Here is a 26,451-nt window from a genome sequence, read left to right on the forward strand (position 1 = left end):
ATGGAGATGGGCCTCAGCAAAGGTGTTGGATTTAGAACTAAATCTCCACCCAGCTGAGAGGGTTTGGATCCAGTAAAACGGTTTAGATCCATCTTACAAAGCTGGGTCTAAACTGAGAATTTCTGGTTGGAATCTAGAGTCAAGCCATGTTTGAGGGACTTCAGCTTTGGTATTCAAGTTCCAATTCTAGCATTAAACCTAGCAGACTGCTCTAATGAGCCAGAAGCGAAGAAGAGATTTATATCTGTTCTTGCATTCTTGGCAATGGAATTAACAGGTAGTGGTGGGGTTTGGTATGTGAAGCATGTTTTCTGATTAGAGCTGCTGTCTGCATGTGGCAGTGCATCTGTTTCCCATCGTATCTTTCTTTCTCATTACATTTGTTGCCAGAATTTCCTCTTAATAAATCTAACTGCTGTCAAAAGTCATTTTTTCACTGTTTGAAAGTTCTTTTCTTTCCACTCCAAATAACAAAAGGGGGTGAGGTTTTCTCTGTGATAGATTTCACAAGGAAATTTAGTTCTGTCTTTGAATTTCAAGTTCCTTAGTTGTTCCACAGGCTGAGCTCTCCTGTCCAGGAGCACTTGGTATATTAGCTCTAAGTGTGATGCCTGCGTGAAGGGGGTTTGTGACACTAGTGAGCTTGATCAGTTAGGCATATACCACAGTAATTTGCAAAAAGAAAACAGAACCAGAAAACCTATCTCACACTGCTTTTATGCTAGTGAATGTCCATTCGCCTCAATGGAATCATGTCTCATTAATACCTGTGTAAAAGATCAGGCCCTCCATTTAATCACACATGGACTGAGTTTTTATATTTCTTTTCTGCTCCTGAGATAGTTAGAAATACTTATTCTCCAAGTGGAAATGGAAAAGTGGGGGGAGGGGGGGAGGTGGCCGTAACTGATGTAGCACTTTCTTTCGGCAAATGTCCTTCCAAGATACATGTGGAAGGAAAGTATATAGGGCAATACAGCATATCAGACCAATTGGGTACATTCTCCTTGTTGAAGCATGGGGCTGATTATAGAGGCATTTCTCTTATCTTTCAACACTTCTTGTCCTTTGAATTCACTCTCCTTTTGTATATTTTTGATAAAGTACTAGCAGGTACAGTGCAAGTGACAAATTCAGGTGTATAATTGCTTTCCCAAGCATTCACTAGAAAGAAGGGCAAATAAGGTACAGTATATATATATTGGGCTAGACTGTGACTTTAGGCATAGTCCTGAGCAATGTGGGGTGGGAATGTGTGTGTTTAAATTTCTCCACTCCAGGAATAGTTCTGGGAGGCATTGTGCTTCAGACACACCCTTTGGGGTTCAGGTCACGCTTCCTGTTTCCCTCTTGTTCTTAGGACAGAGTTTCCTGTTGGCCTGGCTATACCAGCTGCAAATTGTGACACCAATCTCTCCCACCTCTGCTGTGGTGGCTGGTATGTGGGTTGAGAGGGAAGAGCCAACCCTCCCTCCCCCCCAGTACCTGTCAGCCTCCATGACTCTGCTCTGTAGTGGTGGCTGCAGGAAGTAAGTGACTATGATTCTGAACACACAAAAGGGAGAGATCTGCTGTGTAAAAGGTCCCACTTTCACTGGAGCTGGTCAGGAACAGCCTGTGGTTCCTACAGGAAAATGTCAATTTTTACCCAAAGTTCAGCTGCTGGAAAATTAAAAATAAATCTCTTTTTTTTCATTTCAGGCTGGAGTGAGTAACCATGAATGTTTGCATCCACCTAAACCACTGTGGTGCTTCTTGAGAGGCATGGTTTGGATGCCTCAGGCCCCCATTCTCCTCTACAGACCAGGCTCTCTGGCCAGACTATATCTCCCATCATGCACTGCAATGAATCTGCCAAAGGAGAGGCTGCAGTACATCACAGGAGAGAGATTCTGGCTGGGGATCCTGGCCCACAGGGGGAGAATAAGAGCATGAAATACCAAAACTTCAACTCCCATGAGGTATCGCACTGGCTCCAATGTTTCTAAATCAGTGTTTTTTTCTGCAAAAAGCTTTGATATTCCACTTTCTTCCCAATTTGGGAGGAAAACCAATGTCAAAATCTTGGAATTTCCTATGCAGTGGAAATTCTGTTTTTTGATCAGTTCTAATTTTTGTATGATCACTTTTCAGAGCAGACCACCATTGAAGTGCTGCCTGTGAAACTTGCCATCCTTCTCCATCAAGAATGTTAAGTTCTTAATGGGGTGGGGAAAGAAAAACAATTTAGTAATTGAAGAGAACTCTGAACTTGGAACCCCTTAGGGAGAGCAGTGCCCAGTGAGGTTTGGGGCTTTGCAGGCCCTTGAGAACATACTGAATATTTCTACAAGCTTAAATTCTATAGTACATGAGTTTATCTTTCACCGGAAGAGTCTAAATAGTGGATTATGGCTTCTTCAATAATGAGAACACATGCTCTGATACCTACTCTGGGAAGGAATAGAGTGGAGAGTGCAGAGTGAAATACCAATATTAAACATTAACAGATGTTTGTATTTTAAAAAATGGAATGATAAGACTTAAACTGTTAGATAATTCCTTAACTTCCATTAATGTTTTCTCAATAACAAGTAAATTCACTAATGTTAAAATTTAGATGTTTATTATTGTTATTTAATATTTGTATCATCGTAGCACCAAGAAGCCCCAGTCACAATCAAGGCCCATTGTGTTAGGGGTGGTACAACTACATGCAAAGGACAATTCCTTCCTTGAAGAGTTTACCTGTGCAGAGTTTGCTGAAATCAATGGGTTGCTGAAAAGGCATATAGGTCTACTCATACAGATAAAACTGCAAGAACAGGGACTAAAAAGCCTGAAGGAGAGAGGGATAAAAATCAAGTATACACAATTGTATACAGATTAATACATTTATGGGGATTTTGCTATTCTTAAAAAAATAAAGTGCTAACTAGCCCAATCTGCTTCTCAACCTAGTAATCAATTGGCAGTTCATTTACAGATATTGCAGTGGGGACTGCAGGTGATCCAGAGTTGTTGTTCCAGGCATAAAGGACAGCACTGAAGAAGGCATAGAAACTTTTGTGTTGCATGCGGCCAAATGGATAAACAAGGCTAGCATCACTGGCAACGTGTGTAGTAACTACATTTCTTTATGCTGTCTATCTCATTAGTGATGAAGAAAGGATCAATAGCAACAATATAAAGGGTATAAATGCTTTGTTTATGTTTTATCGTTTCATCAGAGTTTCTGTATAGATACATCTGGCAGAAGTAGACTATTTTATCATTTCAATGAATAATATCAAAGTGTATTTTTCCAGCACTTTTTTCTATTTTAATTGACTGATTTTTCCAAAGCTGCAGAAAATGGGGCTGAGGTGCCCGCCAATAATTATTTAATGATGATAGATGTTGAGATTCAAAAAGTTAAAAGCTTTACAATCATGAATACACCAAGTGTCAACGTCACATGCAAAATGTACCAAGTAAATATCCTTAAACCAAACTAAAATTCTCAAGCAGCATTTTTCTTACTTTGCTTACCTGTGAATTTCCATTATCATCAAAATAAATATTTTTGCATTAGTCTGTGTGTGTTTACTGATTTTTATCAATAAAAATCTAATCCTTACAAGCCTAAGCATAAACCTTATTGTAGAAAAATTACATTTGAGAGACCTGCCCATTGAGATCTTTCAAAATACTGACGTTTTCATGACTTTACATCTTTTCATCATGCCAGTTCTCCGTGATTTATCTATGGTCAGGTTTCAGAGCTGTTCACCATAGTGACACTTGAAATGTTACTGGAGGGGAAAAAAGTTGTCTTCTCTGTTCCAAAAAGAATTGAACATGAAGACCTGGCAGACATAGTGTTTGCCAGTCCTGCATGTTTGAGTGTAAAGTTTACTCTTTGAGGGAATAGAAGAAATAGACTCTGTGACAATCCCCTAATACCCTGTGCTGTCTATCCATGACTAGAGGGATACTGGCAGGTACGATCTTTGTTCCTTGAATGTTGCACCATCATTGACCTTCTCTCTAGAGACACTATTGTTTCTAATGATGAGGAACTACAATCTGTAGGAGGGGAGACTTGCCAACTAGTCCACAGTGTTCTAATTTATGGATGATAATTTCATGATGTGGACTATAATCTCTGATGTTCTTTATTTAAAAAACACACACATTATTACTTAAAACCTCATCATGAGTTCTTCTACAAACTGCCTTGACTAAATGAAGAGAAGTAAGGCTAGTATCTTCTCAATGCATCGAACTACACCCAAGAACTCTTGAAGCATGTGAAAGAGCAGTTAATATGCCACATTTCAAGCCAATATTATATTGCTTGTAAAAATAGCTGGCTTGGTAGCTCTGGAGATTTAAGTAATCTGTTTATCTACAGAACAGGTACATTATCAAGAGGGGAAGAGCAATTTGCCTTAGGCTACTTCACCAATCTTCATCAACCCTAAGAGATCAGACCACATCCTAAGGGTCTAAGATTACCTAAAATGGTAATTCAGTTTCCATCCCTATTCAGTCCTTGGGAACTCTGATGAGGCTGCCAGTTCAAGTTACAGATGTGAAACTGAGTTTTGTGATGCAGAATAGATTCATATTTATAAATGTTAACGCCAGAAGGGACCATTACATCATCTAATCTGACTTTGTGTGTAACACAGGCGATAGTATTTCACTCAGTGATTCCTGTAGTTCCAATAACTTGTGCTTGATTAAAGCATATCTTCTAAAACATCTGGCCTGACCTTAACTGCTCATTTCACATACTCCACTGAGGAGCCATCAGATGACAACAGTTAGTCTCTGCAATGTGATATGTTCTGGACTGATGGGCACTGATGACAGATTAAAAAGATGCCACATGGCCACTTCTCTTTATTTTAATTGTTGATCATTCTAACCAGTAGCAATAACATATGTCCCTGCTCATAATATAGTCATAGATACGCTTCTCTGAGCAATTACTGTACTGTTTGCAAACATGTAACAGAGTTCACTCCCCACTAGGTGCCCCTTTGTGGCCAGGCATAGTACCACAGCTCTCGCAGGGCCCTGCTGATGGTCACTCCAAAACTATAATGATTCTCTGCCAGTTACTCATCCAGTGATTCAGCTCTCCGGGCAGGTCACAGTTGTCTAAACTAAAAATCCCCTGAATGTCTTTAACACAAAACAAACCATTCCACCCACTCTCAGGCTCTCCTTCAGTCAGTCCTTGGTTCAGCCTGCTGCCCCCTTGCTGGCCTCGACAGCCATCGTGGAGGGCTTGTACACTCTCTCCTTTGGGCTGTAATGGGGCCAGCTCCCACACTGGCCCTAAAAAGGTTGAATTAGGCCAGGCAGGCCCAATAAACCAATTAAACAGCAAATGGGAGAGATTTAGATGAGGAGGAGGCTGCTAATTGGAAGCAAGTTCACCTGTGGGAGAATAGGCAGGGCTTACATAAACTGAAGAGACTGGAAACAGAGAAAGGCTGTAGGGTGAAGAGTAACAGCTGCCCTCTCTGAGGTAAGGTCTGAGTTGTTTCTATGCACTAGTAATCTTCATTTGTCAGAATAGCCCCTTAAGGGCTGGGCACTGATAGCATAAGGCTGCTCTATTTTGTACTGGGGCCTCATGATTGTGCAAATTGAATCCAACTTTGGGGGCCCACAAAAGTAACATCAAGCCATCTTTATTCCTCCTGCCCAGTCTTGTACTGAAGGGCATAGCTGGCTCATTGCATCTGGCCCAATATCTCTGCTGCTCATTAAATATTTTCCTCTTGTCTGCGACAACTAAAATCTTTTCTATGGTGTAGTGTCCCTTTCTGGAAGTAAATAAGTATACATGCTACTTTTAAAACTTTACAAGAGATGGAAACATGATCCCATTTAAGAAGTTTATGGAAAAAGTGGAAGTATTACAGTATCAAATATATAGTACATATATATAGTCACTGCTCTGGGATCTGAGCAGAATATTAAAACCATATTGTTCAATGTCAGATATCCTAAAGCGATATCCCTCACTGCTCTGCATATATGCTCTTCCCTGAAAGAAAATATTCTCCTTGTGAGAGTGAAGGCCATACAGCTTGGGTTCCAGCCTGAGCCTCAATGTCTACGCTTGGGAGACAGGCCAGTCCTTGCTTACAGACAGCCCCCCAACCTGAAGCAAATGCTCACCAGCAACCACACAACAGAACCACTAACCCAGGAACATATCCTTGCAACAAAGCCCGTTGCCAACTCTGCCCACATATCTATTCAGGGGACACCATCACAGGGCCTGATCACATCAGCCACACTATCAGAGGCTCGTTCACCTGCACATCTACCAATGTGATATATGCCATCATGTGCCAGCAATGCCCCTCTGCCATGTACATCGGCCAAACTGGACAGTCTCTACGTAAAAGAATAAATGGATGCAAATCAGATGTCAAGAATTATAACATTCAAAAACCAGTCGGAGAACACTTCAATCTCCCTGGTCACTCGATTACAGACCTAAAACTCACAATATTACAACAACAAAACTTCAAAAACAGACTCCAACGAGAGACTACTGAATTGGAATTAATTTGCAAACTGGACACCATTGAATTAGGCTTGAATAAAGACTGGGAATGGCTGGGTCATTACACAAAGTAAAACTATTTCCCCATGCTTATTTCCCACTCTCACCTTCTTGTCAACTGTTGGAAATGGAAACTGATTATCACTACAAAAGGTTTTTTTCTCCTGCTGATAATAGCTCACCTTAATTGATCACTCTCATTATAGTGGGTATGGCAACACCCATTTTTTCATGTTCTCTGTGTATATACATATATCTCCCTACTGTATTTTCCACTGCATACATCCGATGAAGTGGGTTTTAGCCCACGAAAGCTTATGCTCAAATAAATTTGTTAGTCTCTAAGGTGCCACAAGTACTCGTTGTTCTTTTTGCTGATACAGACTGACACGGCTGCCACTCTGAAATGTCTGCACACCGATATTTAGCCCTGCTGCCAGAGTCAGCTAGCCTAGACCAGCTGTGGCCATGCCATGGGTCTTTTATCGCCGTGCAGACATACCGTAAGCCTTAGTCCTGTTAGAAAAGGGTAACCTGGCAACCACTAGAGCTGAGAAAATAATGTTTGTTTTTGTTTTGTTTGGGAGGCCAAACTGAAAAGCTGGGAGGAGAGGGGTGTTGAACTGAAATACACTTTTATTGAAAATGAATTTTTAAATTTTTTTATAATGTTGACCAAACACGTCAGTCAACTAAAAATGCATTTTTTTCTCAAGTCTTTTGTTTTGATACAGTAGTTTTATCAAGCCACCTCTTATTTTATGCATTTATCTTTAAATTGTCCAAATTTGAAACCGATATGCTGTTTTGAATCAAAGGCTCAACAAAATGGTTCCTCTTTTTTTCAAAATGTTTTCTTTTAACCAAAATCCTATTTTCAGTTCTCCCCAAATTCAGCAAAGACGTTTGGGCCCTAAAAAGTGTGTGTTTCAGTGAAGAAGCAATTAGTCAAAACATTTTGCCCAGCTCTAGCAGCCGCACAATAATGCTCTCACATTAATTGATAATTGCATTCCTTTTCATTTCCCTGTCTTGATCATCCCTTTGCCTTACACTAGTATGCACCTACACACACTATGCAAAGTCAGAGTCTGCTGAGAAAATGTAACATTTCTTAACTATCTGAACAGTCTCACTGGTTACCATATAGCCTTCTGTTTATTTAAAACGCTTCATTTAAAAAAAATATATAATGGCCCTAAAATATAAAGTCAACATGCTACAAGGAAGACAGCCTGAAGCAGTGTGGTTAGAATTATATTTTTGTACACCAGGCTTTTGGCTAGGGCAAGTATTATATTCTCATTATCACTAAACAAGTATATTGCCCTCAACTGCAGACACATCAGTTTATATTACCTTACAATGAAACCACTGGTTTACTCTCTCTCTAAAAATCAAATACATACAGACAGTTTATGTCCACTAGATGGCGGTATTTGAACATGAAACTATTTGCAATCCCATCAGCACTGTCCTCTGCTGCACTTTTTCTCTAGGTAGGACGATTTAAACCTACCTAAGCAAACCGTTGTGTAGCCCAGCTGTGGTGGAAGGGACAATCAGAGTCTGATTTTAAATATCTTAGTTTTCATTTACATATAATTCCCATTCATCACTTGGCCAGCGATATCAAAACCGAAATTGGACCCACCTTGACACAAGTAGCCAGCACACTTCCCTCTCTGCATCATTGTAGTTCTGAAGGAAATATCTCTGAACAGGGGCTTGCTTAATCAGGTATAAATGGAGACATAAAACGGTGGAATTAATAACAGCACTAAAAACTTACCAGAATAATAGTTTATAATGTGAGCCTCCTGTCATCCTACTTTAATGTATATATTTACAGTAAGAGTAATGCAGGATTTTGTTATGCAATTACTCTGTTCTTTAACAGCAATAAATAACAACCCTAGTCATTCCACCAGCAGAAGTTTTCAGCATGTAAACAGATTCTGACACCTCAAACCCCAAATTATGCATCTTAAAAAAGAAATGGTATGAACAAAGATAGCTCAAATGTACGCCCAGGGAAGGGAAATGGAGAAACAATAAAGTGGGAATAGAAGAGAGACCACCTCCATTTACACTGCTTCTAGAACAGGCAAAAGTTTTTCCTACATGTTTCTTCCTCACCCACAGTCTCTCAGCATTGGCTGGGATCTATTTAACCTTTTCAGGAATTGCACAGCCAAGTATTTTATACTCTCTGGAGTTATTTCCATTCTACACTCCAGAGGTTAAATCACTGGAAAATTATCAAGAATTTGGGGGACTTTACCATGGGGATGATCTTGGACCTTTAAGGGATTCAAGTCAAGCTCTCAGGTAGCCTTCTAAATAATGGGACTTGGAGAATTAAGATTGTGACTGGGAGCCAGGCCTGCTGGGAGATGTAACAGACAACCTGTTCCCAGTGGGAATATGCTAGAGTGGCTCTTGTAAACTAAGGTCTGGGAAAGAAATAGTGATGATTCCTTGTTGAGGGAGGCAAAAGCCCAGGACTGTCTGGGAGCCTCTCCATTAGAAAGCATGAGGGGAAAGCATAAGGCTTTGTGAACAGGCTGACTTGATGGGAGGGAGTCCAAGCCTTGGTGGGAGGGAGCTCAGTGTGTACAAAAACTGGACTATAGATACAAATTAATTTATGACCTTGCAGGGGAGAATTTATTTTGATCTTTAAAATATGGGGTGCATGCTTCACACAGCACTCATCTTTGGGGATAATGCATACCCATGATTCCCATTGTTCTTAAATAAAAAAAAAACAGTTGAAGATCCCAGCAACTCTGAGTAGACCTTCACCATTTCCCAGGGTCAGGCTCTTCTTTCAGAACGTGCAACACCATTGTCTTTATTCTGCCTCATATTTTGCTCATTAGAGTTCTGATTCTGTATTAAGTAGTATCATACTTGGCCAGTAATATTTTTTCCCCTTCCTAATCAATGTAAATGAGAGTAGGAAAATCAGACTTATGAGGCTAAATCCTAAACCAGTGAGTCTTAAGTGCAGCTTCACCCCAAAAGCCTAAGGAAAAAGTTGACTAGCATACCTGTAAGGGTAACAAAACCACACACCAATGGGCAAGAGAATTACAAAGATAAAGACCCCTCAATGAGAACATTCTGCCAGCACTCATATTCATAGTGTGTAAGGTCCAGTTTTAGCATCCCTGCAGATCTCAGTTGCATCCAGTTGATATCAAGACAGAAGTGATCTTGCAGGTAACCAGGTCCCAAATGATTTCATGCTTTATAGGTCAACACCTTGAACCCACCCATCAGTTGGTCTAATTGCATACTAATGTACTAGGGAGCATGAATAAGAGTGGCAGAATTAAGCCATCAGTGTGCTAGTGGATATCTATGTATGTGTTTAGGTGAGAGGAATGGTCCATTGTATTGTATATACCCGGAGCATAGTGTGGCACCTATAGAGAATCGTATCAATCTACATGAATGAAATAATGGAGCAAAATCAACCTGCTGTCATGCCACTGAAGTCTTCAACAAAGTCCCACATAGGATGAATTTGGCCCATTCTGTGCACTCAGGTTATTTTCCTCTCATCCTCTCTCTCTCTACCAATTTTAACAGAGCAGTGGGACTACAAGTCCAAGCATTTTCTCAAAGATCTAAAGAAAGCTATCGTAACATAATGCAATTCACCACTGTTGTCACTGAGTATCTCTTTCCCCCGTCTTCATCATCAGCCAAAGAACGGCGAAGCTTTTCAACTTTTGTGATGTAGAAACGTGAGGCCATTGAGCAGTCAGTCTAACCAGATCTTCTGACCAAGTCATGTAACACTGATATTTAAATTTGCTCAGACCTTCTATGACAGAAATAAGTTTACAATTAGGGTGGTTAAAAATGTCACAGCTAAGCTCATGTGAAAGCCCTACCCAAGGACATTTAAGTCCCTCTTAAAAGAGTCACTTATGTGAAGTGGGTTACAGTGAATCACGCTCATTTTTGTGTATGAATTGCCTCTTGTTGTTCCCCTTCCTCTAAATCAGTGGTGGACAACCTGCGGCCCATCAGGGTAATCTGCTGGCGGGCCGCAAGACAGTTTGTTTACATTGACCGTCTGCAGGCATGGCCACCTGCAGCTCCCAGTGGCCACGGTTTGCCACTGCCAGCCAATGGGAACTGTGGGAAGCGATGGCCAGCACATCCTTGTGGCCCACGCCTCTTCCCGCAGCTCCCATTGGCTGGGAATGGTGAACCGCGGCCACTGGGAGATGCGGGTGGCCAATGTAAACAAACTCTCGTGGCCCACCAGCGGATTACCCTGATGGGCCACAGGTTGCCCAACGCTGCTCTAAATTCTTTCTCCTTGTCCATTTTTCACTAGATCATCAGCAACTTGGAGCTTAGACCATCCCTTCTTGATGTTTGGAAAGTGCCTAGCACATTATGGGTGCTACTGTAAGTAAATGACTTCTAGCCCTGTGTCACTGGTCAGATGGTAAATTATACCTCCTAACACCCACCAATGTCACCTGTAGCCCCAGTAAACTTTCTTTAAACACCGATAAATCCTCATGTTTGTAGGCAGCAGTGTTAGACTCCCATACAGTAACTGAGGCTACATGTACACTTGGAGAGTGGGGTTTGAGTCCCAACTTATGAAGACTTGTGCAAGCTCTCACTGAGCTAGTGAGTTAAATATAGTACGGTAGCTGTGGTAGCACCGGCAGATGGAGCAGCAGCCCACACTAGCCACCCCACATACAAATCTGCCTGGACTCCAGCTGTGTCCCCTCAGTTCTCCAGCCTGGGATGCTTTTTACACTGCTTTGCTGTGAGAGCTACCACTCCTGGTCTGCTTTCACACAGTCTACAGCATGTAAGTTACTCCCAGTTATATTGTATGAGTGCTATAACCAGCCACCCTTGAATTACACTGCAGAAGAACACCAGCAACTTCCCAGTCCCACACTTTCCCCAGAAATGTACATCTTGTACTGTCTTGCTTTCTCCTGGACAGTACAAGCTCATATAAAGTCTGACATTGTATTAATAGAAAATGACATTTACATGCCTTGTTATCCCAAATGGAGTTTCCCAAACACTTTAATCCAAACACACTGGCTTAGATAAAACAATAAAACAAATTTATTAACTAGAGAAGGATAGACTTTAAATGACTACAAATAATGAGGCATAAAAGTCAGAACTGATTACAAGAAAATAACAAATCATGCCAAACCAACCTAATTTCCTTCTTTGATAGGTGATAGGTTTACTGGCCTAGTGGATAGAGGGAAGCTGTAGATGTGATACATCCTGATGTTATAAAGCTTTTGACATAATCTCACATTATTTTCTCATAAACCAACTAGGGAAGTAGTAGTTATCAATTCCTTGTCATCAAACTGAGAGGATGTATCCTGCAGGCATCAGTCCTGAATCCAGTACTTGTCAATATTTCCATTAATGACTTGGCTAATGGAGTGGAGAGTGTGCTTTTAAAATGTATATGACACCAAGCTGGGAGGGGGTGCAAACACTTTGGAAGACAAGATTAGAATTCAAAATGACCTTGATAAATTGGAAAATTGGTCTAAAATCAACATGATGAAATTCAATAAAGACAAGTGCAAAGTACTGTGCTTGGGAAGGAAAAATCAAATGCACAAGGGGGAATAACTGGCTAGGTAATAGTTCTGCAGGAAAGGATCTGGAGAGTATAGTGGATTGTAAATTGAACATGAGTCAACAATGTGATGCAGTTGAGAAAAAGGCTAATATCATTCTGGGGTGTATTAACAGGAGTGTCCTAGGTAAGCCACGGAAGTAATTGTGCTGCTCTACTCAACACTGGTGAGGCCTCAGCTGGAGTAGTGTGTCCAGTTCTGGCTATCAAACTTTAGAAATGATGTGGATAAATTGGAGTGATGTGGATAAATTGGAGTGAGCTCAAAGGAGAGCTTAAAAAAATGATAAAAGATTTATAAAACCTGACCTATAAGAAAGTTGTTAGTGTTTTTTTTTTTTTAAATGGGCATGTTTAATCTTGAGAGAGAAGATTAAACTATGTTAATGGTTGTTATAAAGAGGATGGTAATCAATTGTTCTCAATATCCACTGAAGGTAGGACAAGAAGTAATGGATTTAATCTGCACAAGGGAGATTTAGATTAGATATTAGGGAAAACTTCCTAATGATAAGGATCATTAAGATCTGGAATAAGCTTCCAAGGAAGATTGTGGAATCCCCATTATAGGAGGTGTTTAAGAACAGGTGAGATGAACATCTGTCGGGGATGGTCTAGGGTACACTAGGTCCTGCCTCAGTGCAGGAGGGTGAACTAAATGACCTCTCAAGGTCCTTTCCATCCCTGCATTTATATGATTCTAGGTTTCCTTTGTTCTGAACCCTTGACATGCAAGTTGAATTCTTATGTACAGTTCCACCCAGTGGGCCTGATTCACACCTGATATGTAAAGGTAAATCTGAAAATCTGTGAAGAAATCTGTTCACAGGTACTGGAATCAAGAAAAAATGTGAAGTAAGACATATCTGTTTTGGCTGCCAATGGACTGCCTTCGCCTACATGATAAGACTTCTTGATTCAGCAAACTGGGAGGAAAGTGTATTTTAGCAAGTGTTGGTGGACCGGACTACTGTCTGAGAGGACTCCATCGGTTAATAATCACAAAAGTGAACAGGAGAGCTTTGTTGAACATAAAGGTGGAGGTGAATCAATATACACTGATTGTATAAAAATATTTTGTCAGTGAATAGTAAAGAGATATAAGATAAGAGCAATGAAATAAACTGACGAATATTGGTTCATTCACATGACGCCTGCACAGTGAGAACTCAGTTCTGCACTCTTTATCTAAACACAACTTCTGTTAGTTTCAGTTCATAGTAAAAATACAGTATTGTTAGTAGAGTTCAGTGAATAATTGATTTTGCAGTTCGGTGGTCAAAGTGAAAAATTCAGGAAAAAAGTCATTTTTGTTTGATCTGAAAACACAAATTTTTTTTTTTCACTAAACCAAAAAAAATTTTTTTTCTGGTCAAACAAAATGTTTTATTTTGCTTTGGAGTGTGTTTCACCCTGTTTTTTTTTTTTTTTTTTTTTTAGCTACATTTCAAAATGAAAGAATGTTTCAAAATGAAAAGCTGAAAAATTCAAAATATTTCAACAATTGTTTTCTGTATTTATTTATGGGTTTTTTTGTTTTTTTTTTTGACCAAATTCATGAACAGTTTTGGTCAAACCAGAACTGCATTTTTCAGCTAATAGACTTGGCTGAAAAAAATTCATGCAGCTCTAATTGTTTGTTCTCCCCTGTGACCAACCAGAAAAATTATCTAATAAAAATATAATATACTAGTGACAAGAAAGAAAGACAGAGAATGTAAATAAATGTCTGTAGCCTTTGTTCTGTCTCATAAGTCATCAGAGAGCTCAATGTACAAAGGGTTTACAGGATCAGGTCCAAGATGTAATGATGGGAAAGCTGTTCATAGGTGTGTTTGTTTTTTTAAGGCCAGAAGGGACCATTGTGATCATCTAATCCAGGAATCGGCAACCTTTGGCACGCGGCCCACCAGGGAAATCCACTGGGGGGCCAGGACGGTTTGTTTACCTGCAGAGTCTGCCATGCCAGGCCAATGGGGGCTGTGGGAAGTGGTGGCCAGCACATCCCTCATCCCAGGCCACTTCCTGCAGCCCCCATTGGCCTGACACAGTGAAGCACAGTCAGTGGGAGCTGTGATTGGGCAAACCTGTGGACGCCGCAGGTAAACAAACCATCCCGGCCCGCCAGCGAATTTCCCTGGTGGGCCATGTGCCAAAGGTTGCCGATCCCTGATCTAATCTGATCTCACGGAGAACACAGGCCATAGAACTTCCCCAAAACAATTTCTAGGACAGATCTTTCAGAAAAACATCCCATCCTAATTAAAAATTGTCAGTAACAGAGAATCCACTAGGACCCTTGGTAAATTGCTCCAATGGTTAATTCCCATTAAAAATTTTCACCCCTTTTTCAAGTCTGAATTTGTCTAGCATCAACTTCCAGCCACTGGATCATGTTATACCTTTCTCTGCTAGACTGAAGATCTCATTATTAAATACTTGTTCCCCATGACAATACTTACAGACAATAAACAAATCCCCCTTAACCTTCTCTTTGTTAAGCTAAATAGACAGTATCACTGGGAGCTCATGTTCAGCTGATTATTCACCACGACCCCCAAATCTTTTTTTCACTGTCACTGCTTCCCAGGATAGAGTCCCCCATTCTGTCAGTATGGCCTACATTCTTTGTTCCTAGATGTAGACATTTACAGTTAGCTATATTAAAACACATTGTTTGCTTGCACCAATTACCAAGCAATCTGGAGTGATCTGAAACAGTGAGCTGTCGACTTCATTCTTTACCACTCCTCCAATTTTTGCGTCATCTGCAGACTTTCAGTGATTTTGTTTTCTTCCATGTCATGGATCAAGGTGTTAAATAGCATAGGGGCAAGAACAGATTCTGGTATGACTGTACTGGAAACATACCCGCTCAATGATAATTCCCCTTTTTTGAGACCAATCAGTTAACCAGTGTTTAATCCATTTACCATGTGCAATGTTAATTTTATAGCAATCTAGATTTTTTTTAAATCAAAATGTTGTGTTACTAAGTCAAACCCCTTACAGGAATCTCAGTATATTATGTCAACACTCTTACCTTTATCTACCAAACTTGCATTCTCACCAAAAACAAGATATCAGGTTAGTCTGACAGGATCTATTTTCCATAAATCCATGTTGATCTGTATTAGTGATATTACCCTCCTTTAGTTTTCTATTAATGAAGTCCCGTATCAGCTGCTCCATTACCTTGTTCAGGATTGATAAGCTGCCAGGCCAATAATTACCCAGGTCACTCAGCTTATCCATTTTAAAAAATTGATACAGTATTAGCTTTCTTCCAGTCTTCCGGAACTACCCCAGTGTTCCAAGACTTATGGAAAATCAACATTAACAGTCTAGCAAGCTCCTCAGCCAGCTCTTTTAGAACTCTGGGTTGCAAGTTATGTGGACCTGCACATTCACAAAATGTCTAACTTTAGTACCCTGTTTAACATCATGCAAAGATACTAGCGAATCGTAAATAGGAATAGAAACAGTGTTTTCAACTTTGTGAAACTGACTCTAGTAAAGCAATTTGTGTATGTTTATTATTGATCTTCTTGTTATTCTGCTTGAACATTTATAATGTGCAATCAAGTCATGATTACTTGTACGTAAGCTACCATTAACTTTTAGTTCTATGATCAGTTCCTCTTTATCTATTAGGACAAGGCCTAACACAGAATTCCCCTGTATTGGCTGCGATACTTTTGAGTTAGGAAATTGTCATTATAATGTTTAGAACTATTCCAAGGATATTTTTAGTAGTGGAAGCATGAGACCTCCAGGATATGTTCCTCAGATTGAAGGCCCCCAGGATCCCACAGGTTTTGTTCTCTATAGGGTACATATGCACTTGTAGGGATGGGAATATCAGTTGAGACAAAATTCACCCAGAGCTTGACCTGAACCTTTTTTGAGTTCTCTTTACTCACTTTTCTCATTGTTTCATTCTGGACACAACTGGAAGTGGAAATCCCAAACCCCAGCCTGAAAACCTGTTTTAGGGAGATCTTCATTTTGCTTTTGTAGACCAAAGTTTTCAATACAAATCCAAACTGGGTGCTTTTTAAGTGGCCTTCTGATGTTCTCCAGCCACTTATACTGTAAAATGATTTATGATGGGCTGAAGCACCTAAGCACACTTTTGGGTGTAGTATAAATTATGATAGCAGCACTAAATTGTAAATTGACTGTATTTATTCTATCAATAAATGTTGTCGTTAATCTGAACAATTGTCTTTGCTGTCTTCATGTCATTTTGTATAAAGTCTCATTAAATTGGATGTGCTCCACCAAAATATATTATCTGTGTTTCTAATGAGTCAAAACTTTGCTTTTGCTTAAACTTTGACCTTGCTTAGCTGCTTTTTTTTTTTGGCAAGGGGCTAACATGTCTTGTGGATCAGGTTTAGTAACTGTACACATGCAATGAGCAAAAATCCGCAATGAAAAGAATCTTTGCTAATGATTACTTTTATCAGGTAGATTGCGAAGTTTGTGTGGCTGTTTCAGCATTCTGCATTTCTTATTATATTCAGAACTCCATGGCAACATGCTTCTCCTGTGGATCCCAGTGGGAAAAAAACAGACTAGTTAACTGATTTCCACAGCACGCAGTTTAATCATGATAAAATATGGTCAGACATAGAAATGTGTTGGTTGGCCTACTTGAGGTTCGGCATATCTATATTTTTATTTTTAGTGTACAATTATGCCAAAGACATGCTTCACTAAGCAAAGGCAATGCCTAACGTATTTTGCTGGGCAAAGTTTTGCTGTATTAGTACCACCATGAAAACCTGTTCTGTTAGAAAAGTGATTTGTGGCCTTTAATTCATCCTATCTGCTTGGGAAAAGATTAATAGACTAGAAATCTAAGCCAGAAAAACATAAAACCTCATTGCTTGGTGGAAGAAACCTAACTGTACATATAAGTAGTGTAGGATGTACGACCAGTGTATACATAAGATGCCTGCTCTGATTTCACATAGATCAGACCAAAGCACACTTTTCATTTTTTTTTCTCCTTCATATTCTAGAAACCTCAAACCACTATGAGAACAATCTACAGGTGTTTGTACATACCTGAGAGCGACCAGGATAAACTTAGCCAGATAACTAATTAAATAATAAGTAGACTAACCTTGTTCAAGTCCCCAAATTATACTCCTCATCTGAGGAAAGGGCTCATGTCCTAATTTCAGACCAAAACACAAGGCCCTCTGGATCTTCTATGCTACAGACAAATATGGGATTTACTGCTGGCCTACTCACCAGGAAATTAGTTGGCCTAGAGAAAGCAATTTTTATCCTCTAACTGGCCCAGACTAAAAGAAATACATGAAGCAGCCCAGAAAGTGAAGATTTATGCAATTGGGCTATCCCTTCTCCCTCAAACCACCACTCTCCGTATTTATAGTTATAGATCCTTCCCCATGTCTGTTGCTGAATTTTTCATCCCAGGGCTGGAGTATTTCCTATTTTTCCTTACATTGTGGCTGATCCTGAGAATGCAAGAGTTCCAGGGGCCCATCTCACTGATGTCTCTGTTTTAAAAGCCCCTGTTTGTCTAGACAGAGTTGGGCATTTAATTCTAACTTCTATTTGAGGATTTAATAGTCCTTGAGTTGGTTTCTATCTTGCTGGCAGCTTAGGTGCCACTTGTCACTATAAATCCTGCTCCTGACGGGTCCCTTCTTTACATTAGTCAGATGAAGCTATAGCTCCCTGTAATAAAGAACAGCAAGAGGAGTATCTGCAGTACAGAATGTTCCCTTGGGTGACTTCAGGAATGCACATGTCATCTAGGGACAATTCAAGACCGAACACCCAGGTTAAGACCCTAGGGAAGCTTCCTGTACAGTCACTGTGGGACCCATTTAATGTCAAGAGATCATCTAGTCCCTCCCCACCAATTAGGCAAGGAGGAGCCATATGACTTCACACTGTGAGAAGGGAACACAGGATCCCTGATGCAGCATTGATGGTGATTGATGTGGGGGGTTCATTTTATCTTTGGGGCTGTGACTGCAAAGCTAAGAAAAGTTGCAGAAGCAGCCATGGGAGCTATGTGTTGGTTTTTGTTTTTGTTTTTTTAAATTAAACAGGACCCCAGGATTTTTTTAAGCTAAGCAGCAGAGGCAAACCACATTCAGATTTCCTTTAAATGCTAGTTCACTCACCTCCCTGTATTTCAGTAAGAAAACCTAGGTACAATTTTCAAAGACTGAACTTTTGTAAACCACAAATCTTCTGTCATAAATTTAGACAGACTAGAAATGTGCTTGAGAATTTGTAGCTATTCATGCCATCTGGCATCTGTTGGCTTTCTCTATTCCCTTCCCCCTTGCTAATGCAACACACAGAAACTGGACCTTTCGTATTTTGTTACGGGAAATGTTTAAAAAGTTGGTGTCTGGAGTTTCTTATTAAACTGTTAAAAAGCCAAAACATTGCACTATTAAAGTGCCAGCATCTCAGGATCTCAAAGCACTTAGCGAACATTAATAATGATGATTGCACCCTGTGTGGTCCAGATTATCCTCCCTCCCTAAAGTCTTCCATGAGACAGTGCAACTCTTTGTGGCCTCTAAGACCAGTGGCTAAATGTCAGAAATTGGCCCTGTACATTTCTTAAAAGGGAATTCAAATATAATCAGTGCTTATCTAACATGGAGGCACTTATGAAATACAACTTAGTGAAATCACCTTTTTATTGTCTGACTGGAATTTGGGGATATCATTTTCTCTGAGGGGGACAATAACTATTTTTGTCTGGAAGCATTTATGACCATTCTAGAACCTTGTGACTTTTTTTTTTCCTTTGAAATTTTGCTGCTTAGTTAGCCTAGCAATGTAAGCCACGTGTGCAGCAAAATGCAATAGAAACAAAAGAAGAGATTCCACTCCCGGTGTCGATCAGTACAAGCATAGAAACATGGCCAAATATTGGTTAGTTCTTAGCTGAAGGACTGTGTAGGATGTACCGAGAGCATGTAGAACAATGTAAACCTGATGTTAGTATAAAGAAATGTGTGCGAGCAACTGTACAGAATGTTTCCCCCATATGTTTGTGAACATCACTGCTTGCCACAGGGGCCTAATTCTTCTCTCTGGGAGACCAGTGTAAATCTAGAACAATGTCATTGAATTCAATGGAGTGAATTCAGATTTCCACCTATTTCACTTAGTGGTGGAGAGTCTTCAGTTCCTATTAATATCAACAACCTTCCCAGTAGGTGTGCAGGAACTTGGAAGAATACATCGTTAGCGCAAAACTTGGCTTTGTATAATAGGGGCAGAAAAGTGAAACTTAACAGACCTTTTCCCTGTGCATATTCCAAACACCAGGTCAGAAAAAGGATCCTAGTAACTTTCAGTATAAGCAGGTCAAGAAAGACCTAGCTGGGTGACTATTCAAGTCCTGGTGCTGGTTAGTGGACAGGGTAATGTAATGTATCAGCCTTATGATGGAGCTTTTGTGCCTCCCAGATTTTAACCAGCTCTCATGGAGTCCTCCTGAGTGATGAGAGGTTTTCTGACACAATCTATCTTAGTTCTGTAAGTATTCACAGCAGGGGATTCAGTTGCCACTCCAACACTGTCAGCTTCAGATGGCTAGTGGGGGGTGCTGCAAATCACACTTTTTACAGTCCAAAAGAATAGCAAATCAACTGGAAAAGTTATGTGCTAAAGCTCTGAAACTTTTAAACACTCAAAAGGCAATAGCAACAAACCGCATGCGAAAGTTACATCTTCAGGATTCAAAGAGATTTTCCTCTGCAGCAGTTGCCAAATGTCTACATGGTTCTGGCTTTTCAAGTTTGTCCTCTACCCTTCTCCTTGGTTCCATTTTACCAGTACCCTTTTCCTCTGCGCTCCAAGTTACTACTCCACCTATTGTTTAGGTGTTTCACCATTTTCCTTTGCTACTTGCTTTCTGGATGGCTAAAGGGTTTTTATTTATTTATTTATTTAATAGCTATGTAGGGCTGGAAGAGTCAACAGGTCATCTTATCCATCCACCTCTTCCCCTTTCCCCATAATATGTAGCATCTAGAGACAGTCCCTGCCCTACTGAACTTACAATCTAAATAGACAAAACTGTAGAGGGTGGGAAAGAGGAAGCATTATGTCCCTTCTACAGATGGGGGTCTGGGGAACATAGAGAAAAGTGACTTACCCAAGGTCACATGAGGCATCTATGGCTGTGCTGGAAATTGAATTCAGACATTTGTTGCTTTTACCCAAGGACCATCCCTCATCTTCCAAAGTGAACTCATCTAAACGTTTTCTTAGTGTGATTATACAGGTTTCCTCATAGAGCAAGCAAAAGTATGATATGATCAGAATCTTCTTTTCAGCAATCAATCATGGCAGCTCTGTGTGAATCTGTTTGACCCAACCAGTGTGCCAACACTGTCCCAACACTGATTCTAAACCCAAGGCTCCCACATGATAGACATCATTGCACTGAGCCTCTTACTAAACTTTGTTTTTTTTTTCAAAAGTAGAAATCAAAAGTACCTATGTCTGGAGATAAGATTCTGCCTGATAAAAACAGTTTTGTTCTGTTTTATATGTTCATAACTTTTAGCTCCAAGAATCTGTTCACTGTGTTAAAAATGAAACCACTACAGATGGATATTTCTTTCAATTACTGTAAAAACATGTAACAAATCCTCTGGCATGCCAAGAACCAGGCATCAAAGTGCTTACATATTCTATTAAGTGGTTTAATATTGTAGAGAGAAAAAGAAAAATACAATGGTTTGTCCCCCATGGCTGCCTTTAGGAGACCTCAGGGGGTTGACAGGTTGTATTTTTCCTGGTCTCCCCTCTTCAGTACTAAACCACTGAATAAAATATGTAAGAGTTTGAGCTCTGATGCCTTGGCATGCAAAGTTCTTGGCATGCAAAGGATTTCTTGATGATTTGGAGTGAGCTATTACACTCCCCTCCTATTGAAAAGGCACACATGGTACAAACTTAGAATCATAGAAGATTGGGGTTGGAAGAGACCATCTAGTCCAACCCTCTGCTCAAAGCAGGACCAGCACCAACTAAATCGTATAAACTTGGTATATAAACTTTTCTCTTCATTTTGGTATACAGAAGTTGATACTTCTTTCCATTGCTTTGTTTCTTCCTGTTATCTCCAAAACTTTGAGTGAAACTAAACACAGGTCTTACTGAAGAGGATGCAGGTGTCAGGTCTTTTATTCTGCCAAAAGGATTCTGTCATTTACATGTTCTCATTCTGGGCTTCATCCTCGGTTCCAGCTGATCCTCATTCAGCATAAGTTGAGGGTGCAAAGAGGGCTTTACACTGCCTCAGTCCTTGGGGCTAGCTGGGGCCACTGCAAGTTAGAACAATCTCAGATGCTCTCATGCTGAGCCAGGGAGCCATTTACGAGCCACAGATAAATGGAGCACAGCAGCCCTCCTCCTATATCAGCTACACCTGCCCTATACCACATGATAATTCCCTTATGTTGAAGCAATGCAAAGGCACCCAGGATGTAGCCCTTTGATTCTCAGTTCTTCACTTTCAGATGAATCCACACATAAGCTCTAGATCAGGGGTGGCCAACCTGTGGCTCCGGAGCCACAGGCAGCTCTTCAGAAGTTAATATGTGGCTCCTTGTATAGGCACCGACTCTAGGGCTGGAGCTACAGGTGCCAACTTTCTAATGTGCCGGGGGGGGGGGGGGGGGCTCACTGCTCAGCCCCTGGCTCTGCCACAGGCCCTGCCCCCACTCCACCCCTTCCCGCTCCCTCTCCTGAGCCTTCCGTGCCCCCGCTTCCTCCCCCCCATCCACCGAGCTTCCTGCAGGCCACGAAACAGGTGATCGGGAGGGAGGGGGAGGCACTGATCGGCAGAGCTGCCGGTGGGCTGGAGGCGTGGGCAGGGCCGGCTCTAGGCACCAGCAAAACAAGCAGGTGCTTGGGGCGACACATTTCTAGGGGCAGCATTCTGACGCTGGCCATGCCGCCCCTAGAAATGTGCCCCCGCCACCCCAGCTCGCCTCTGCTCCACCGCCCCCTGCTCCCCTGAGCACGCCGCCGTCGCTCCACTTCTCCCCACTCCGTCCCAGGCTTGCCACGCGCAAAAGCCTGGGAGGGAGGGAGGAGAAGCTGAGCGGCAGCACGCTTAGGGGAGGTGGTGGTGGAGCGGAGGCGAGCTGGGGCAGGGAGCGGTTCCTCTACACCCCCACCCTCGCTCGCCTCCGCTCCGCCTGCTCCCCTGAATGCACCACCTCTCCCTCGCCTGAGAGGGAGGGGGGAGAAGCGGTGTAGCGGCGTGTTCACGGGAGCAGGCGGAGTGGAGGTGAGCTAGGGCAGGGGGCAGGGCCAGAGATTTGGGAAGGGGTTGGGAAAGGCAGAGTTGGGGCGGAGCTGGGGGCGGGGGAGGCACGAAAAAAAAGTGGGGGCAGCCAAAAATGTTTTTGCTTGGGGCAGCAAAAATCCTAGAGCTGGCCCTGGGCGTGGGGACTTATGAGGAGAGGCTGAGGGAGCTGGGATTGTTTAGCCTGCAGAAGAGAAGAATGAGGTGGGATTTGATAGCTGCTTTCAACTACCTGAAAGGGGGTTCCAAAGAGGATGGCTCTAGACTGTTCTCAATGGTAGCAGATGAGAGAACGAGGAGTAATGGTCTCAAGTTGCAGTGGGGGAGGTTTAGATTGGATATTAGGAAAAACTTTTTCACTAAGAGGGTGGTGAAACACTGGAATGCGTTACCTAGGGAGGTGGTAGAATCTCCTTCCTTAGAGGTTTTCAAGGTCAGGCTTGGGATGATTTAACTGGGAATTGGTCCTGCTTTGAGCAGCGGGTTGGACTAGATGACCTTCTGGGGTCCCTTCCAACCCTGATATTCTATGATTCTATGTGGGGTGGGGGGGAGCTCATGGGGGGCTGCTGACGTATTACTGTGGCTCTTTAGCAATGTACATTGGCAAATTCTGGCTCTTTCTCAGGCTCAGGTTGGCCACCCCTGCTCTAGATGCTGCCTCCCTGAACTTTGAAGATGTTTGAAACTGAAGTCCAAATGTTGTGGCTCTAGCCGCTCTCTTCTTTCAGGGTCTGACCCTTCTCTCACTTACACCAGTTTTGTACCAGTGAAATTTGAGTGGAGTTACTTCACCTGATTTGGTCCTGGGTAACAGGCAAAACATACTCTGCTGTCTCTTATTTCTAAAGAAAACTGCCAGTCACTGGTACTTCAAATGGAAGAAACTGCAGACATATTGTTGAAAGCTTCTGTTTTTCAACATTTGTCTCAGATGAGGGTCTCTTTTCAAATATGCACTGGTTATAATAATGAGACATTGCTGGCTTAGGTACTGAATGGGAAACACGTTCTTAAGCCCTGGTTCTAATTTTAGAGCAGAGATTTATTCTTTGCTCATTTAAAACTTTACTCTCAATAGCATTATAAAAGGTTCTTGAAAGAGGTCACTGAACGTTCAGCCCAGCTTTGATAAAACCTGTATTTGCCTCATTAACATGTATGCACTCACTGTTTGCTGAGTTTCTTTTCTTCGTACTCCGAAGTACAGTTTTGGCCAGTGCTCAGCCTGCGAGTGTGTTGATTGGGAAGAGCTTTTAACTACACCATTGATTATACACAACAACAGCAACCATTCAGACCCTCACCCTCCATCTCTACAGGAGCTCTTTTCTCTTCTAAATATTTGCAGTCAAAATTTGGTGCATGCCAGAAAATCTACAGACCAAAGGGGGGAACAAGAAGTTTAGTCTCCTGTGGGCTGTAATACTTTGGTCTAATTTTGATCGTTGGGTTACTTTGTGAGTTCTGGATGGTGTTGGTGGCCTGTGATATACAGGAGGTCAGACTAGATGATCTGGTGGTCCCTTCTGGCCCTAAACCCTATAACTCTGTTCCTGCAATGATTCTGGCTCCTGCTAAAACCTACAAATACAAACCCTCCATGGCTCTGATCCCAAGTGAGAGACTAACATTCAATTTGTTTATTTTAGTCAAGAGAAGGGTAAGAAGTGGCTTGATCACAGTCTACAAGTACCTACACAGGGAAGAGGTTTTTGATAGTAGATGGCTCTTTAATCTAGCAGAAAAAAATAATAATGAGATCCAATGATTGGAAACTGAAGCTAGACAAATTATGGCTAGAAATAAGGCACAGTTTTTTAACAGTGAAGGTAATTAGCCATTGGACCAGCTTACCAAGGGAGTCTCCATCACTTGAAGTCTTTATGTTAAGAGGATAGCTTTTTATAAGAGATGTGGTAGCCCCATCAAAAGTTATGGGTTTGATGCAGAAATTATTGGGTGAAGCACTATGTCCTGTGTTATGAAGAAGGTCAGACTAGATCAAAATGGTCCCTTCTGGTCTTAACATCTATGCACATACGAAAAAGCCCATTTAAATCTTATGAATGTTAGATCAGGCCCTATGAGATGGGTCTCCGTGGGCTGCTCTCTGCTAGCCTATTGGTGTTTGTGGTCTATATACACTCTTTGGCCTGACACCGGGAGCTACATACATATACTCCAAGCACATTCTTCATGCTCCAACAGCCTTATCTGTTGCCCACTGAAGTCAAGGAGAGTATTCCATTGACATGGGCATGGGATCAGGTTCCAAACTGGAATAACTGTTATGGAGGAATTGGCTGTGCTCTTTGCCATTGCTGATCTACATCAGGATGTGCAGTGACACTATCTGGGCAGTATCTAGATGTCCCTACATTGGTGGCAGTTTCATAGCTGAGGCAGAAGTGGGCACCCGTGAGTGCCTAGTAATAGAGTTTCAGAGTAGCAGCCGTGTTAGTCTGTATTCGCAAAAAGAAAAGGAGGACTTGTGGCACCTTTGTTAGTCTCTAAGGTGCCACAAGTACTCCTTTTCTTTTTTAGTAATAGAGTGAAATAATAAACCATGTCCCTTTTAAAGTTATGCATGAATAAGTTAGAATCCACAAGAGAGTCAGTCTATGGTTTCAGTGCTAGTCATGTCAAAAGGTAATTTCTGCACTCTATTATAACTGAAATGTCAATGTATTAAAATGGATAAGCATCAGTGGAGGGCAGGGTTCTTATTCTAATTTAGCTTGGGGGTGTTTTTACTTTGTTTTACCTTCTTCACAGACATAACATGCTAGCGCCTTTTTATTAATAATTTGCAATTATACACCCCTTTCCATAGAGGGTCTCAAAGCACTTCATAAACAGCAGTTCACAAAACCCCTGTGGGTAGGGGTTATTCTTACCACCCTGAGATGGGGAGACTAAGGCACAGAGAAATTAAATAACCTGCCTTGGGTGATTGGCAGAGCCTGGAACATAATCTGGGGATTCATAATTCTGGTCCTTGTTCTAGTTATTAGACAATGTTTCCTCCCATTTTAACACATCCATTATTAGTCTTGGCTCTTTGCACCCCCGGGAGAAACTAGTCAAAAAGGAAAAATTGTTTTCATTCTTAAGAGAACAGTGAGAGAGAGGTTTTACATTAACTATCAGTGCGCCCAACAGGGCATTATAGGCACATTAGTATGAAAATATAACGGAGCTCCAGAAGGATATCTCATAAATCAATTATTCCCATCCCTTAATTGTATTTTCTTGCTCTTCTGTGACTTCCGTACAGTCTGACATCATCTCTCTGACCCTGAGATCTCCAGAACTGTATGAAATATCCCCGATGGGATGGGGAGTAAAGAATTTTGGCTTCCCTGGCCTCTGACCGGATGCCTCTTTTGTATGCAATTCAGAACTCTTTGCAGCTATGCAAAGCTCCCTCACCTCTCATCCACAGTTTTCATTGGTGTTTTTTTATACCCCCTTTTCCAGTTTATATAATGAAAAGTAGGAAATAAAACCTGCTTGATCTTCCCTAGTACAGAAGTATACTTATTTCTGCTTACACTCTTTGCCATCCTAGATTTTGTTCCCGTAAGCAGAGTCAGGATGAGCTCCACCCTGACATCTGGTGGCAAATTGTGGAAAAGAACTTCAGGGGCTGATCTCATTTGCATAGGCACACCCACCTCGCCTAGCATGAGCCCATAGCTGCCCAAATGGTCACTTTGGCTGCTGTGGGATCCCCAGTTTCTCTGTTATTGGGGCAGGAAGAATAAATTGTTATTATCCTGATTATGTGAATCAAGGACAGTGGAACTGTACTTGGCCTTTTGTTATGATGGAGGGACTCGCCATCAATGAAGTAGCACTCGCTAGGCAAGGGACATGGGTTCCAAA

This window comes from Eretmochelys imbricata, chromosome 6 (assembly GCF_965152235.1).
Source record: "Eretmochelys imbricata isolate rEreImb1 chromosome 6, rEreImb1.hap1, whole genome shotgun sequence".
NCBI classification, from domain to species: Eukaryota; Metazoa; Chordata; order Testudines; family Cheloniidae; genus Eretmochelys; species Eretmochelys imbricata.